The 15,097-nt window shown below is 38.8% G+C and overlaps 1 long non-coding RNA gene across 1 annotated transcript in view; it reads left to right on the top strand.

Annotated features, from left to right (window-relative positions):
- Positions 1–1,047: 1,047 nt before the first annotated feature.
- Positions 1,048–15,097, top strand: part of LOC112424779 (uncharacterized) — a 336,616-nt gene continuing 322,566 nt past the window's right edge. The window contains exon 1 of the long non-coding RNA XR_011619558.1: positions 1,048–1,130. This is a non-coding gene — a long non-coding RNA (uncharacterized lncRNA). The remainder of the gene's footprint in view (positions 1,131–15,097) is intronic.

Here is a 15,097-nt window from a genome sequence, read left to right as displayed (position 1 = left end):
CAAAGTGAAGAGACATTATGCAACGAACGACAGAAAATATTTGCAAATACCTGTCTGACAAGGGATTAATAACCAGAATATATAAGGAGCTCAAACAACTCTACAGGAAAAAAATCTAATAACCTGGTTAAAAAATGGGCAAAATATTTGACTAGACATTTCTCAAAAGACCTCCAAATGGAAAATAGGCATATAAAAAGGTGCTCAACATCATTAATCAGAGAATCATTGATCATCGGAGAAATAAAAAGCAAAACTACAAAGAAATACAATGAGATATCATCTCACACCAGTTATAACAAAATGACTTATATCCCCAAAAGACAGGCAATGACACATCCTGGCAAGGATATGAAGAATAGGGAACCCTCATATGCTATTGGTAGGAATGTAAATTAGTACAATCACTATGAGAACAGTTTGGAGGTTCCTTAAAAAACTAAAAATTGAGCTATCATATGATCCAGTAATCCAACTGCTGGGTATACACCCAAAAGAAAGGAAATCAGTATATCAAAGACTTATCTGCACTCCCATATTTTTTACAGCTCTGTTCACAATAGCCAAGATTTGGAAGCAACCTAAGTGTAATTCGACAGATGAATAGAGAAAGAAAATGTGGTACTTATACACAATGGAGTACTGTTCAGCCATAAAAAAGAATGAGATCCAGTCATTTGCAACAACTGGAAGGAACTGGAGATCATTATGTTAAGTGAAAAAAAGCCAGGCAGAGAAAGAAAAACACTGCATGTTCTGAAACATCACATGTTCTCAGTTATTTGTGGGATCTAAAAATCAAATCAGTTGAACTCATGGAGATAGAGAGTAGAAGGATGATAATATCCCTTGGCTGTGTCCCCACCCAAATCTCATCTTGAATTGTAGTTCCAATCATTCCCATGTGTCATGGGAAGTACCCAGTGGGAGATAATTGAATCGTGGGGGTGGTTTCTGTCATGCTATTCTTATGATAGTAAGTTCTCACAAGATCTGACGTTTTTATACGGGGCTCCCTTTTGATCGGCGCTTCTCCTTGCTGCCGCCAGATGAAGAAGGATGTGTTTGCCTCCCTGTCTGCCATGATTGTGGAAGTTTCCTGAGGCCTCTTCAGCCATGCTGAACTGCGAGTAAATCAAACCTCTTTCCTTTATAAATTATCCAGTCTCGGGTATATCTTCATTAGCAGCATGAGAACAGACTAATGCAGATGGTTACCAGAGGCTGGGAAGGGTAGGGGCGGGGCGGGGCGGTGGGGGTGGGGCTGGGGAGAGTTCGGAGTGATTAATAGGTACAAAAACAATGTTTAGAAAGAATAAATAAGACCTATTTGAGAGCACAACAGGGTGACTGTAGTCAATAATAATGTAATTGCATATTTAAAAATAACTAAGCAAGTATAATTGGATTGTTCGTAACAAAGGATACGTGCTTGAGGGGTGAATACTCCGTTCTCCATGATGTGATTATTATGTATTGCATCCCTGTGTCAAAACATCTCATGTACCTCATATATATATATAATCTACTGCGTGCCCACAAAAACAGTTTTAAAAAAGCATGATCATGTATGTCTGCATGTTACACGAGAATCTTGGAATCTGATCTTGGTGTTTCAAAACTGGGTTTAAGCTGCATATTGGGATTGTCCAGTGCCTGGGGTTCAAGCAACCAGGGAGGATTTGTGTAGCTCTGAACAGGCTCTGACTGCAGAAGAGGGATGATAACACCAACAAGAGGTAGCACATCAGGCTTTGTGTGGAACATTTGGCCATGTCATCAGTCTGCACTTTTGGCATGTGGGGTTGATGCCTGTAGGTTCACCGGGAAAAGCACATGAAAGTGTCTCTTTGGCTACTTCCCTGGAAAAACACAAGCTTCACTTACTCCAGGGCCTGCTAACCAGGGAGCACTAGAAATGTACATCTGACTTCCCAATTCTTCCTGTTTTGTACATGTAGGTGTAAGGGGCCATAAAAATTTGCTGAAGGAGAAAGTAATGCAGCGGAGCCTCTTTAATGGGTTAGTTTTTTGTGCTGTGATGAGACCTGCAGGGAACACCTGTGCCTCATTTATTTCTTATTTATCATATTTCTTGGTTTTCATGTTGACTACATTGTGTATATAATAAAACAAGAAGGAGATACCAGTATGTAAAGTAGTTCTGGATAGAGTATGGAATTGGGCTGCCAATAGCATGATGCAGGTGAGATGGGCTAGCATCAATCTGTGTCCTCTTCTAGATCATCAGGATAGTTGCCAACAAGGTCACAGTGGACTCCATGGAGAAACTGCCCTCAGGAGGCAACAGGTGTGTGAGGATGGCTCTTTACTTATGATGCTTCCTTCCCAAGATGTTCATTTACATCTGAAATGTATTTAAGCATTTTCCCCCGATACTGTATGCTGATGGAGCAGGTGAGCTCAACCTATAGGCCATAAAAAGTGGAAGGGAGGCTGCCCAAGAAAGATAAGAAAGATAAATACTTGTTAATGAAGACGATGAATTGAACTCACTTTCAAAAATCTATGTGATCATCCTAAGGCTGTATTAAAATGATTCTTCTTTTAACAGAGACATATTTTTACACTTTCCCAGGGAAAAAAATCACATAGTTCTTTAGGATCTATTTTCAATTTGAATAAATGAGTGGGGAGCAGGTGGATTTTGGCTCCTAGTCTCTCCACCCTCATGAGTCTTTCTCTGTGGGAAGGAGAGAGAATTTCTCAGTGGAATAGTGAATTCCAAAACAGCATGTTTCAGTAACACATTTCAGGAAGTCCAGATTTTACCTCTTCTTTTTGGCAGGGTATGGTTTTGCCACTCTTTCTAAAAACAGATGATTGACTAAGCCCAGTCACCAGGATCCGGCAGTTGGCCAGGACCCTGTGTTGGGGGAGGTCCTTTTGGGTCTCTGGCTCAGATGAATTAGCAGCTCAACTGGGCTAGCCAAGTGCAGTACTTGTAGAGAAGGGTTTTGCAGGGTTCAGGCAGTCCATAGTGGTAGCCAGCATGAGCCTCTAAACATGAAGAAATTATTTTGAGATCTTACATGAAGTTGACAGAAATATCACAACACTGTTACAAATTTGATTATTCAAAGATCAGGCAAGATATAATTGTTACTTCAGGTATTATCACTGTCAACCTATATGCACAAGGATATGAAGTAAAATTCTATAGCTCCTAGAGGGATTATTCTGTCATTAAGTCTTGATTTCAACCTTTTATTTAAATTAGCTTTCACCTGTCTTTCTGAATCTCTTGAGTTTGTCTCCCCCGTGCTGCCTACATGCCTCTGCCTTCATAGGAAATATGATAGCTCATCATATTTTATGGGATCTTGCTACCGCTGCTATGCTGGACTGCAACCCTTTGTAAAGAGTCAAGAAGCTAATGAACATGCTCTTCCAGATAGTTAATCTTTTTTACCTAGTCCTCATTGGTCAGATGACTTTTCAGTCTCTTTGGTCATCTTTGGCTGCAGACGACACACCCACTACATGTATGCATGAACTCACCCACATGTGTGCACACATATACAGTTGTATACAAACATGCATGAAGGACATATATGCCCACAAAGCATTTCCATTTTGATTTTAATTGATATTTCCCACTCTTTGAAATTGTCTTGCAGGATCATGTGGTTGTAAGGTGTTTAGGAACATGAAACCTGTGAAATATAAATGTGAAAACTCCTAGAGTAACATGAAATTCAACTATATGAATTTCCAGTAGGCACCTAAGTCCATTTTATGCTGCTCTAATAGAATACCTGATACTGAGCAATTTATAAAGAATATAAATTTTTTTCTCCAGTGTTCTGGAGGCTGAGATGTCCAAGATCAAAGGTGTGGCACTGGCAAGGGCCCTCTTGATGCATATTCACATGGCAGAAGGTGAAGGATAAAGGGAGACAAATGTGTCCTCCCATGACAGAAAGGATTGATCTAAAAAAGTACATTTTATGAAAAAATATAAAATGTGCAACAGGGACAAAGCCTACATTACTAATGGTAAAATGAAAATAATCACAAAACTTTAGCTAATGAATGACACAGGAATGTACAAAATTAAAAAAATTGGAAAAAGTCAAGATAATAGTAGGATGCAATATTTTATATACTAAGTAGATAACAGAATAAAGGTAAATCAGTAATAGGATTAATGAGTTGTGTTTAGTGGTTGTATTTGAATTATGTCCATCCAAGGAAGAAATAAAAGCACAAATGGAAATAATTTTCAAATAATAATTTGAAAATAATAAAATAATAAATATTAGAGGTTTTTTGTATATTTTTTTAAAAAAGACTTAAGACCACTAAAATAGACAAAATCTCATAAACATGACCAGGGAAAGAAAAAGAAATAACCATATAGTTTATTAGGAATGATCAAGAAGATGTAACTAAATCATTATTTGTTTACATTTAACTCATTTAACATAAAAAAGTAGAATTCTAGTCCAATATATGCCAATATAAAGACATGAATGAAAGAATAATTTTAAAGGATAATATAAAAATCAATCATAGAATAAATATGAAAAAAGCTGAATAGAGCTTGAAAGAAATTATTGAAAGTATCTAAAAATAGCCAGTGAAAAAATGATAGACCCATAAGGCTTTAGAAATGAGTTCTTTCAAACCATTATATAACACAAAATTTTTGTGCCACTTGAAATATTTGATAATAAAAGGTAAGTTTCCCTCTTTCTTTTCTTATAATTAGCTTAACTACGGGAAACTATAGATCAATTTCTTTTAGAATGGAAATGCGAAATTCTAAACAAATGGTGACTGCCTGAACTCTAGTATATTAAAGAAATTATGTGCTATGGCTAAGTAGGTTTTATTACAGAATTTTAATGATGGCTCATTAATAAAATATATAATGATAATCTGTTATGTTAGTAAGGGAAAACATATGGCTATTTATTTATGATTAAAGTAAATTTTAAGTAAAATAGAGCTAGAAGAATAGTTTATACATGTGATAAAAATATATCTAACAAAGCACTCAGCATCGTACTTGAAATGCAAACACTAGAGTCATTTTCTTTACAAGTCAAGATTGTCAAGATTGCTCTCCCTGCTACATCACAATTCATGTACCATATAATATAGTATTTCAAATCAATAGAATAAAACAAATATTCACTAATATTGTTTGGAAAACTATGAAAAATGAAAACACTCAAGGAAACAAAATTAAGGAGGGTTCAAAGCATTTATATAAGCATAACTCTCAAGTAGACAAAGGATGTAATGGTGAAACGATTAGCATACATGGAAAGTATAAGTGCATGTTTATGTTAGTTTGGAGTGACAAGAGCTTTAAAACTATAATGGAAATTATAAGGAAAGATTTGAAAGGAAATAAAGAAAAATTAAAGGAAAAAAAGAACACTGGAAAAATATTTTTAAACAAATATGGCAGATACAAAAATATCTTTATAAAGAGCTGTTACAAATCAATAAATACATAAATAATCCTTAAAAAAAACAGTTGACAGAAAAGGAAACACAAATTGTCAGGAGACAGGAAAGAAACAATAATGACCTATCACTTACCTTACTAGTTAAGCAACAATTGGTGTTGGAAAAATTGAGGGAATGAATGAAAGATAATTAATTCAGGCCAGTAGAAAGTAGTGATTCAGATGCAGGCTTTGAAGTAGAACTACTTGAGTTAAAATGCTCTCCTACCACTTTCTAACTGCTAATCTCAGTTTACTTCTCAGTACTCAATGCCAACATTTATAAATTAACAGGGATTGCCTTTATACAATCACCCGTTGAGGTTATGTAAAAACATGCCCACCCGAAACTTACAGAAGCATATCTAAGCTTGATGTCTGTCTGCTTCTCTATTACCTACTTATTTATTTATGTCTGGCATCCACTGTTTATATGTCTTTCTTTCTAATTATATTTCTATGTCTCTACTATCCAGAACCTACAAAGAACTCAAACAAATTTACAAGAAAAAAACAACCCCATCAAAAGTGGGCAAAGGATATGAACAGACACTTCTCAAAAGAAGACATTTATGCAGCCAACAGACACATGAAAAAATGCTCATCATCACTAGCCATCAGAGAAATGCAAATCAAAACCACAATGGGATACCATCTCACACCAGTTAGAATGGCGATCATTAAAAAGTCAGGAAACAACAGGTGCTGGAGAGGATGTGGAGAAATAAGAACACTTTTACACTGTTGGTGGGACTGTAAACTAATTCAACCATTGTGGAAGACAGTGTGGCAATTCCTCAAGGATCTAGAACTAGAAATACCATTTGACCCAGTCATCCCATTACTGGGTATATACCCAAAGGATTATAAATCATGATGCTGTAAAGACACATGCACATGTATGTTTGTTGCAGCACTATTCACAATAGCAAAGACTTGGAACCAACCCAAATGTACATCAATGACAGACTGGATTAAGAAAATGTGGCACGTGTACACCATGGAATACTATGCAGCCATAAAAAAGGATGAGTTCCTGTCCTTTGTAGGGACATGGATGAAGCTGGAAACCATCATTCTCAGCAAACTATCACAAGAATAGAAAACTAAACACTGCTTGTTCTCACTCTTAGGTGGGAATTGAACAATGAGATCACTTGGACACAGGAAGGGGAACATCACATACAGGGGCCTGTTGTGGGGTTGGGGGAGGGGAGAGGGATAGCATTAGGAGATATACCTAATGCAAATGACGAGTTAATGGGTGCAGCACACCAACATGGCACATGTATACATATGTAACAAACCTGCACGTTGTGAACATGTACCCTAGAACATAAAGCATAATTTAAAAAAAAAAAAAAGAAGGCATGAGGTGAGACGGCAAGGAAGCAGAGAGAGAGAGAAATTGGGTCTGTAAGGGTATACATTCAAAGATAGTTCAGTAGTTATATCTTGCAAATTTTTGTCTATAGTTTTACAAAGGTATTTAAGCCAAAAATATATAACATCTATAATAAAATTACTGAAACATGATTTAAAAATGACAGGTAATATGGTGAAGACAGTTTATCCGCTAGTGTATTATTAGTCATCTGGATAATCCATGACTAACTCATACTAGGTAAACCCTGAAATCTCAGTGGCTTAGTGTGTGCTTTAAGTTTTTTCTTGCTCACATTACTGCTTTATGGAGCCACTCCACTTGGAACATATGGCCTCTAAGGTTGCCATTTCAAAGGAAGAAAGTAACTGGAAGGTTAATGTGGACTTTTTAAGGGTTTACAGCATTTATTCCCACATTCCTTTGGTTTAAACCTTGTTATATCGTCCAAACCTAATTGTAAAGGGAGCTGGGAGATGTAGAGAAGCCATGGAGATACGATGAGCATGAACGGCCTCTGCCTTTGCTGGAGTCTGAATGGGACCAAGTTCTCCAGGATAACCCAGTTGCACTAACTCTTTAGAACCATCTCGAGTTTGCTTCATTCTAATAATGGCTTATGCAATAACATCGTCACCTGGGAATTGGTTGGAGAGTCTTGAATTAGCCCTCTATTTTCATAAAAGATTGTAAATCTGGCCCGTGTATCAACATGATCATCATTAAACCCGGAATAGATCTACATTCTAGATAAGAGGATAAAAACACTGCTTTCTAATTCTTCCCTAATGGTTAGCTGAACTAACAGATATTTGGAAGTGAATATGAGGGATTTCTCTTTGAAAGTATTGTAGTTCTTAGACCAAGCAGGACAAATAAAAATACTCTATAAATTCTTCATATTATTCCCTTCCTTTCCCCTTCATTACATCTCTCTCTCCACCCCTCAAGATTGCGTTCATGATCTGCATGTTGGTTTCATGGCTGAAGGTCCTAATAAACCTATTCTTGTATTTGCATTTGGTTTATTGTGCACAACATATCTGAGTGGTTCATGTATGAACCTCCAAGTAAGAAATTTCTTTCAATACTGAGTTCTAAGAAAAGCTTGGCTTATTTTGAGAGATGTTTCATTTTACTCATTTATTTATTATTTCATGCTTTCTTTTTTGCTTTGACCACCAGAAGGCACACTCAAAACATTAGTTCAACTAGCATACATAGGACATTAAGGACTGTGAATATGTATTGCACCATCCTCGCCCCCATGCTGATCTTTCATTTAGATTTTACATTTTTGAGTCCTAAATTTTCATTTTTATTTATGTTTTAGTATTTTAACATGTATTTTAAAATCACCTTAATTCCCATGTGCCAAAGGAGGAGTTATAAATATATTCACCCTGGGGAATCAGCCAGCCCAAGAACTTCCAGGGTGATTACTTGAAGGGCTCTTTTGATACAGACAGTTGGGGTGCATTTGGTTATGAAGCAAAATTTTACAGAAATGTATCAATTTATTGGGCATTCTCCTGTGCATATTTTATTAAAGAGCAAGCTTGGAGGATAGGACGTTTATGGGAAGTAAAGAGAAATGTGACAGTCAAATTAAAAAGGAACAAAAATATAGCGAGTCCTTTTAGGATTCACAAAGGGTTTTTGCATTCTTCTAGTCTAGAGGGCATGTTTGTATCTCACTTATGTATTGCTTCACTAATGAGTGGGGAAATAAGGCACTGACTAGACTATTAATATCTCTCTAAAGATAATAGTTATAAGTAAAAATAATAGGATTTGCCCATTTCTCAGAATATAGAATGTTACAGATAGAGAGCAGTATTAGATTATGCCTATGACCTGGTTTCCATGGCAACACATTCATTATCTTATCTCATTCTTTTCTAAGTTACCCAATTTAACTGCCTTATCCCTTTTATCACACCTCCCCCTCATTAAACACTTACCAGATCCTTTTCTGATGCTATGTAGGCAGTATAACAGCTTTCACAGCTGCTTGAATGAATGAAATGGGAAAATGCACACACACACTCACACACACACACAACTCTGGGAGTATGTGTAGGGAGAGGAATTTCAGCAGTATTTCAGGATCAAGGGATGCAAGTGGCAGGTATGTGTTCTCTATATATATATACACACACACACAGTGCATCCCTCTGGCACATTCTGTGCTGAAATGTGCCCCGCCTTAGTGCACAGAGCTGCCATGTGTCGATTTGATCGAGTCTGGGTTCTCCTGACAGTGTGACAGGCTATTAATCACATGTGACCAAAATAGCACACAAAGGAGGACACTGCTGTTTCTTTCTTTCCCTGGGTGGGAATGGGTGATTTGCTGAAACTCCTTGTCTTTGCAGTCTTTGTGGTTTCTCTTTTTAGATTTTGTCTTTGTGTCACCCTTCACCCTTATTAGAGGACTTCTCATTTAGAATTGTGAAGTAGGTGTGTTATCTTGGTTGGCTGAGGTCACAGGGACGAAGTCAGCAGAATAGGGATTACATTAAAAAAAATAGACACCTATTTTTATATTGGCCTGTTTCCTCCTGAGACCCATTGAGAGAATCATATGACTTCACAGTTATTGCTTTAATGGCTTTATCTTACTTAGGGAGATGTAATATTCAGGAGTTAAAACCTTTTAATGGCCAGGTCATGGTGACAGTAAATGCTTATCTTTGTATGTGTTTATAAATATGTAACCTGGCATATTTATTATGTTTCTACATATTCTATTTCAAAGTGAGGTAATCACATGCTATGCTGTTGGAAATTTCTAGTAGGAGGTAGTGAGCCTTTCATGCCAGAGTCGGCTGTCACATGCGTTGCCTTGCTCAGGAGTGGCCTGGGCACTCGATGTGTCTAACCCCTTCTATCCATGATGAAAAATGGCCAAAAAGGAGTGGACTTGATTTCATAGTCCCTATAGCCCAAGAACATAAATTATGTTGGCTTCATTTGTCACTGTGCCTGAGGTTGGAGTACAGATTTGTGGATTCCTGTTTGCAGCAGAAAGATTATGGGAGATGGGCAAGATCAAAGCCAGGAGAGCAGAGTTCAACCATATTCCAAGGAGGAATCAGCAGACATTTTCTGTAAATGGCCAGATAGGCTTTGCAGATCATACAGTCTGTTACAACCACTCAGCTCTGCTTTTGTAATAGGAAAGTAGTCACAGACAATATATTAATGAATGCACATAGCTGTGTTTCAATAAAAATTTACTTACAGAAACAGATAGTGGACTGAATTTGACCAGCAGGCCATAGTTTGCTGATCCCTGTTCTTAGGAATGGGACCAAGTACATAGTAATTACTGAGATGTGGAGTCAAGCAAGAAATATGGGGTGATCAACAAATCTGGCAAGAGAAAAAGTAAGAAGTAATAGTAAAACCTGACAATGAAATTATAGTCACCATATGCAGTCAATCTTCTAAGTATTTTACATAGATTAAATCACTGCACCTTTGCAACAACAATCCCAGGAGATAAGTACTGTTAGACTGGCAGAGAAATATGGAGGTTATATAATGATCCCAAGGTCACAACCCTACTTAGTGACAGGGCTGGGAACCAAATACAGGTTTTAAAATTCATGTTCTTAATCAATGTGGTTTCTTCATATTGTAAAGCTGTCAAATGAGAGGTGGTCAGGAGGAATTCTGGGGATGGAGTTCATATACCGCCGTAGACCTTATATTGTCTCAGAGTGGGCTGAATTTGAAAGCCCAGAATGGGATGGACAGGCTCTACATCCACTACCCCGGCACCAAACTGTAATTGGGTGGGGCTGGAGAAAGGCAGAGGCTGATAGAAAATCTCCACTATGACATTAATTTTCTTTGCATATGAAATATACAAAGAAATGTGTGTACAAATACACATACAAAGAGTATACATAATTATAATGTAAGGAATAATAATAAAGTAAACAGCCTTGAACTCACTGTCCCACTTAGATTATTATTAAGATCACAGAAGGTTCCTCCAAGTCCCTCCCTAGTTCTACTCCATTCTGTCTCCCCCTAAATTAACCCATTATTTTTCATATTTAATTAACATTTGCCTTTTCTTTATAGTTTTGTGACATATGTGTGGAGTCTAACAGTATATTATTTGGTATTGTCTGTTTTTACCTTTTATATGAATGGAATAGTGACTATTTCCTCAGCATTAAACCTTTTAAGTTCATACATCTTGTTCCATCTCATTGTAATTTATGTATTTCTATTGCTGTGTAATATTCCAATGTATGAATATACTCTATTTATTCACCCTGATAATGGCCATTAGGTTTGCTTTAAGTTTTAATCTATTATGGATAATGCTATTATAAACATTTATGTATGTATTTCATCTTATGGTGTACAAATACAGTAATTTCTCGAGGAGATAATCATATGAATGAAATTCCTCCCTCATAGACTGTAAATGCATTTAATTTTGAGAGGTAATGGAAAACGGTGCAGTGGCTCACGCCTGTAATTCCAGCATTTTAGGAGGCTGATGTGGGCTGATGGCTTGAGTTCAGGGGTTCAAGACCAGCTTGGGCAACATAGCAGAACCTCATATCTACAAAAATACAAAACATTAGCACAGCGTGGTGGTACATGTCTGTAGTCCCAGCTACTCAGGAGGCTGAGGTGAGAGGATCTCTTGAGCCCAATGGTGGAGGCTGCAGTGAACCTAGATTCAGTCACTGTATTTTGAACTGGGTGACAAGGTGAGACCCTGTCTCAAAAAGAGGTAATGGAAAATTGTTTTCCAACATGATTGTAACAATCTATCATGTCCACCAGCAGTGGCAGAGAGTTGGTGTGGCTCTATTTCCTTGCTAGCACTTCATGTTTGCTAGTCTGGTAGATGTGACACAGTGTCTCATTGTGGTTTTAACTTGCATCCCCCTGGTTACACTTGAAGGTTTCTTCTCAGGCATTAATATTATTGCCCTTACACTCTTCCTAATTCTTATGGACAAATATCACATAGACTCTTGCATAGTTTATGGGGAAACCAGCCTTTTTTTGTCTCCTTCATGCTGACAGGGTTAGTGGATATGCAGCAATGCAAACAAAGAAATATCCTCTCTGGATGCAATTGAACAAATTTGTGCCTCCTCATGAATCAAAATTCCATTCTTTCTCCTAGGTTTTGGAGGGAGAAACACCCAGGTTCATTACAATAATATTCTATCCCCATCACAAACTAGCAGAAAGAACTTGGGAAAAGTTATTTAACTTCTTGAAATTTTAGTTGCCTCAGTAATAAGATAAACACAATAGAATTTCTCAATGCAGGACATTGACTGTTGATTCTAAGCTCTTCCTAGTTTTTTAGGGGCTAAAATTCTGAAAACTACTTTTTCCAGACCCCCTGGTCAACAGGGTTCTGGTTTAAGTTTTTGCCAATGTGAGACACGTAGGCAGCCTTTTAAGACAGAAAAGGAGAAGCGTTTGTTGCTCTCTTGTTTTGAAGAATAGCCACGTAGACGTGTAACGAACCTGAAATTCACAGTAGCTTCCAGGTGAACTTCTGTGAACCCCACATCAGTGTGACATGCAGATGAAATCATTGGCAGGGGCTTTCTCTGGTTCAAATAGTTTCTGATTTTTTCAAAGCTAGCAGAAGTTCTCACCAGCCTTCAGTCTTTAGTCGTTGTATTTAATACTCTCTGTATTAATCCATTTCTCCAAAACAAAGTGGTTTTCAAGAGAATTCTGAACTCTAAACCTGAATTCTGACTGCTATACATTACCTCACCCTACCTAACTACTTTGGGCCATTGTGAAGATTAACGGAATAATTCATGTATAACATCTAGTATTAGCCTGGCACATAGTGGATGTTCTATAAGTACTCACTTTCTCCACTTGTTTTTTTTTTAAGAGGATTATCTCCAACTTTGAAATGTAGAAATGGAAACAGATGGAGAATGGTGAGGAAGCTTGCTTTAGACAGTAAATTAGGAGACCTTGGATGAGCGTGCATATGAAACTTGGTTTCCATGACACCAGGCCAGGGCTTGAATGCATCGTCTCCAGCACTGCCAAATCTGTGGTGAGGGTCTCAAATGTCTGAGAGCCAGCTTCGTGTGCTGCTCGCCAGGTTCAGTCTCCACCAGGTGTGTTGGAATGCCAGCATCCCTCTCTCACTGCAAGGCTGACTTTCTTTATGGTGTTTACTCTGAATTTCACTTAAAAAATCTCTACCTAGAGTTATTCCTTGATCAAGTTCCTGCTAATACCTGCCAGGAAATTTTCTAAACCATTTTCTAGGTTGAGTCAACAAATAGAAACTACCTCCCTCCACACTGTTGAAGCTTCATCTGGAAAGTAATTGGTGTAGCTACGGCCTGTTCATTTCTCCACTGGCCTCACACAGGCTTGAAGTAAAGCTCCAAGTGTGACTGGTTAACAATCAGAAATGCTGACAGGCCTGAGCTCATTTCCCGAGACTCCTCAGTTACTGTGTTTTGGCATTTTCATAGTCCTTTGTGAACAATCTCAGAAAAGCCAGGCTGCAAATCAAATTCTATCTTCAGAGTCCTTGCTCTTTTTAAAATATCGAAAGAAATGCTGCACGGAGAGGGGATGGTATCCGCTTCCCTTCTCGGCATCATCCTTCCCATCTATTCTCTGTGTGAATGAAGCTCCGCACGCCTCTGTTGTCCTCAAGTTTCTCCGTTCTAAACCTCCTCTCCTCTTTTAAGATCCCCCTTTACACATCAAAGACTCAGTGTTCTGAATGAATGTATATTACTGTGTTCCCTCTCCAAGGGAAATATACATTGTTAAGGCCCGTTTCCACCTGGTGTGGAAAGCTCTGCTTACTTTTGTCCTCAACACACATATAAAATGCCTTATGTGTAACTGGCATAATGATAGGCAGTAGGGACAAGAATGCACAAACTCTTCCTGTTCTCAAGAAGTCCAGTAGAGAAGGCATTACTGTCGGGCCTCTGAGCCAAAGCTAAGCCGTCATATCCCCTGTGACCTGCACATACACATCCAGATGGCCTAACTGATGACATTCCACCACAAAAGAAGTGAAAATGGCCTTCTCCTGCCTTAACTGATGATGACATTACCTTGTGAAATTCCTTTTCCTGGCTCATCCTGGCTCAAAAGCTCCCCCACTGAGCACCTTGTGACCCCCCCCACCCCTGCCTGCCAGAGAACAACCCCCTTTGACTGTAATTTTCCTTTACCTACCCAAATCCTATAAAACGGTCCCACCCCTATATCCCTTCGCTGATTCCTTTCTCGGACTCAGACCGCCTGCACCCATGTGAAATAAATAGCCATCTTGCGCACACAAAGCCTGTTTGGTGATCTCACACGGACGTGCATGACAATTACCATACAGTGTGTGGTGCCAGCTTGTCTGTGGGAGCTCAGGCTTGGGGAAGGTCATGGGTGTCAGAGAATGAGCTTGAAGAGCAACTTGGGCAAAGCAGGGGAGGACTCACACTGAAGTTGAGTAGCTGCGGGATTGCCATCCCTCTCTGGCTGCTGAAACTCCCTCTGGGACATCCATGAGACTTTTCCTGCTCACTGGATCTGCTGGCAGAACATGTGGGGTGGTTTTGTCTGAGAGTCCAGCTTCAAGACAGCGTCATCCTGAGGAGCTGAGAATGTGTTCTTTAGGAACAGGGACACTACAGGGAGGTACGAGAGGAGCTGCTGGGAATTGGTGGGAATTATGTGGGTGGCGGGAGTGACCTGCAGCCTCTCCCTTTGTTCTACAACAAGGCAAGCCCCCTTAGGCACACACAACGCCAACACAGAGCACAAGTGGCCAGGGACCTGTCCGTGTGTCCATCTGTGTGTCTGCAGTTATAGTAAGGCATATTACCAGAGCTGACTGATGGGCTTCCCATGGTACTCTTGGATCCCAGGCCAGATACCTCTGCAAGCCTCTAAGCAACTCCGTAAGACTGACTCCAGGGCTGCAGAGCCAGGCCAGAAGTGTTAGAGATGGGTGTGTGTGCGCTTTTCAGAGAGAGAGGACATGACGATTCACTAGTCATTTATGGAACACCTGCCTTGTTCCAGTACTGCACTTGGTAAATGACAGAATCCCTGCCACAGACCAGCAGGGGAGACAAAATGTAAATTATCACAGCACAGGGCGGGGACCATTTTCTCGGGAACTATCTGGAAAATATGTCAAGATTCAGGGAATTTAGGGGGAGACATGCTGATATGAGGG

Source organism: Macaca nemestrina, chromosome 2 (assembly GCF_043159975.1).
Source record: "Macaca nemestrina isolate mMacNem1 chromosome 2, mMacNem.hap1, whole genome shotgun sequence".
Classification (NCBI taxonomy): Eukaryota; Metazoa; Chordata; class Mammalia; order Primates; family Cercopithecidae; genus Macaca; species Macaca nemestrina.
The sequence above is the reverse complement of the archived record's forward strand: the minus strand, read 5'-3'. Positions and strand labels throughout refer to the sequence as shown.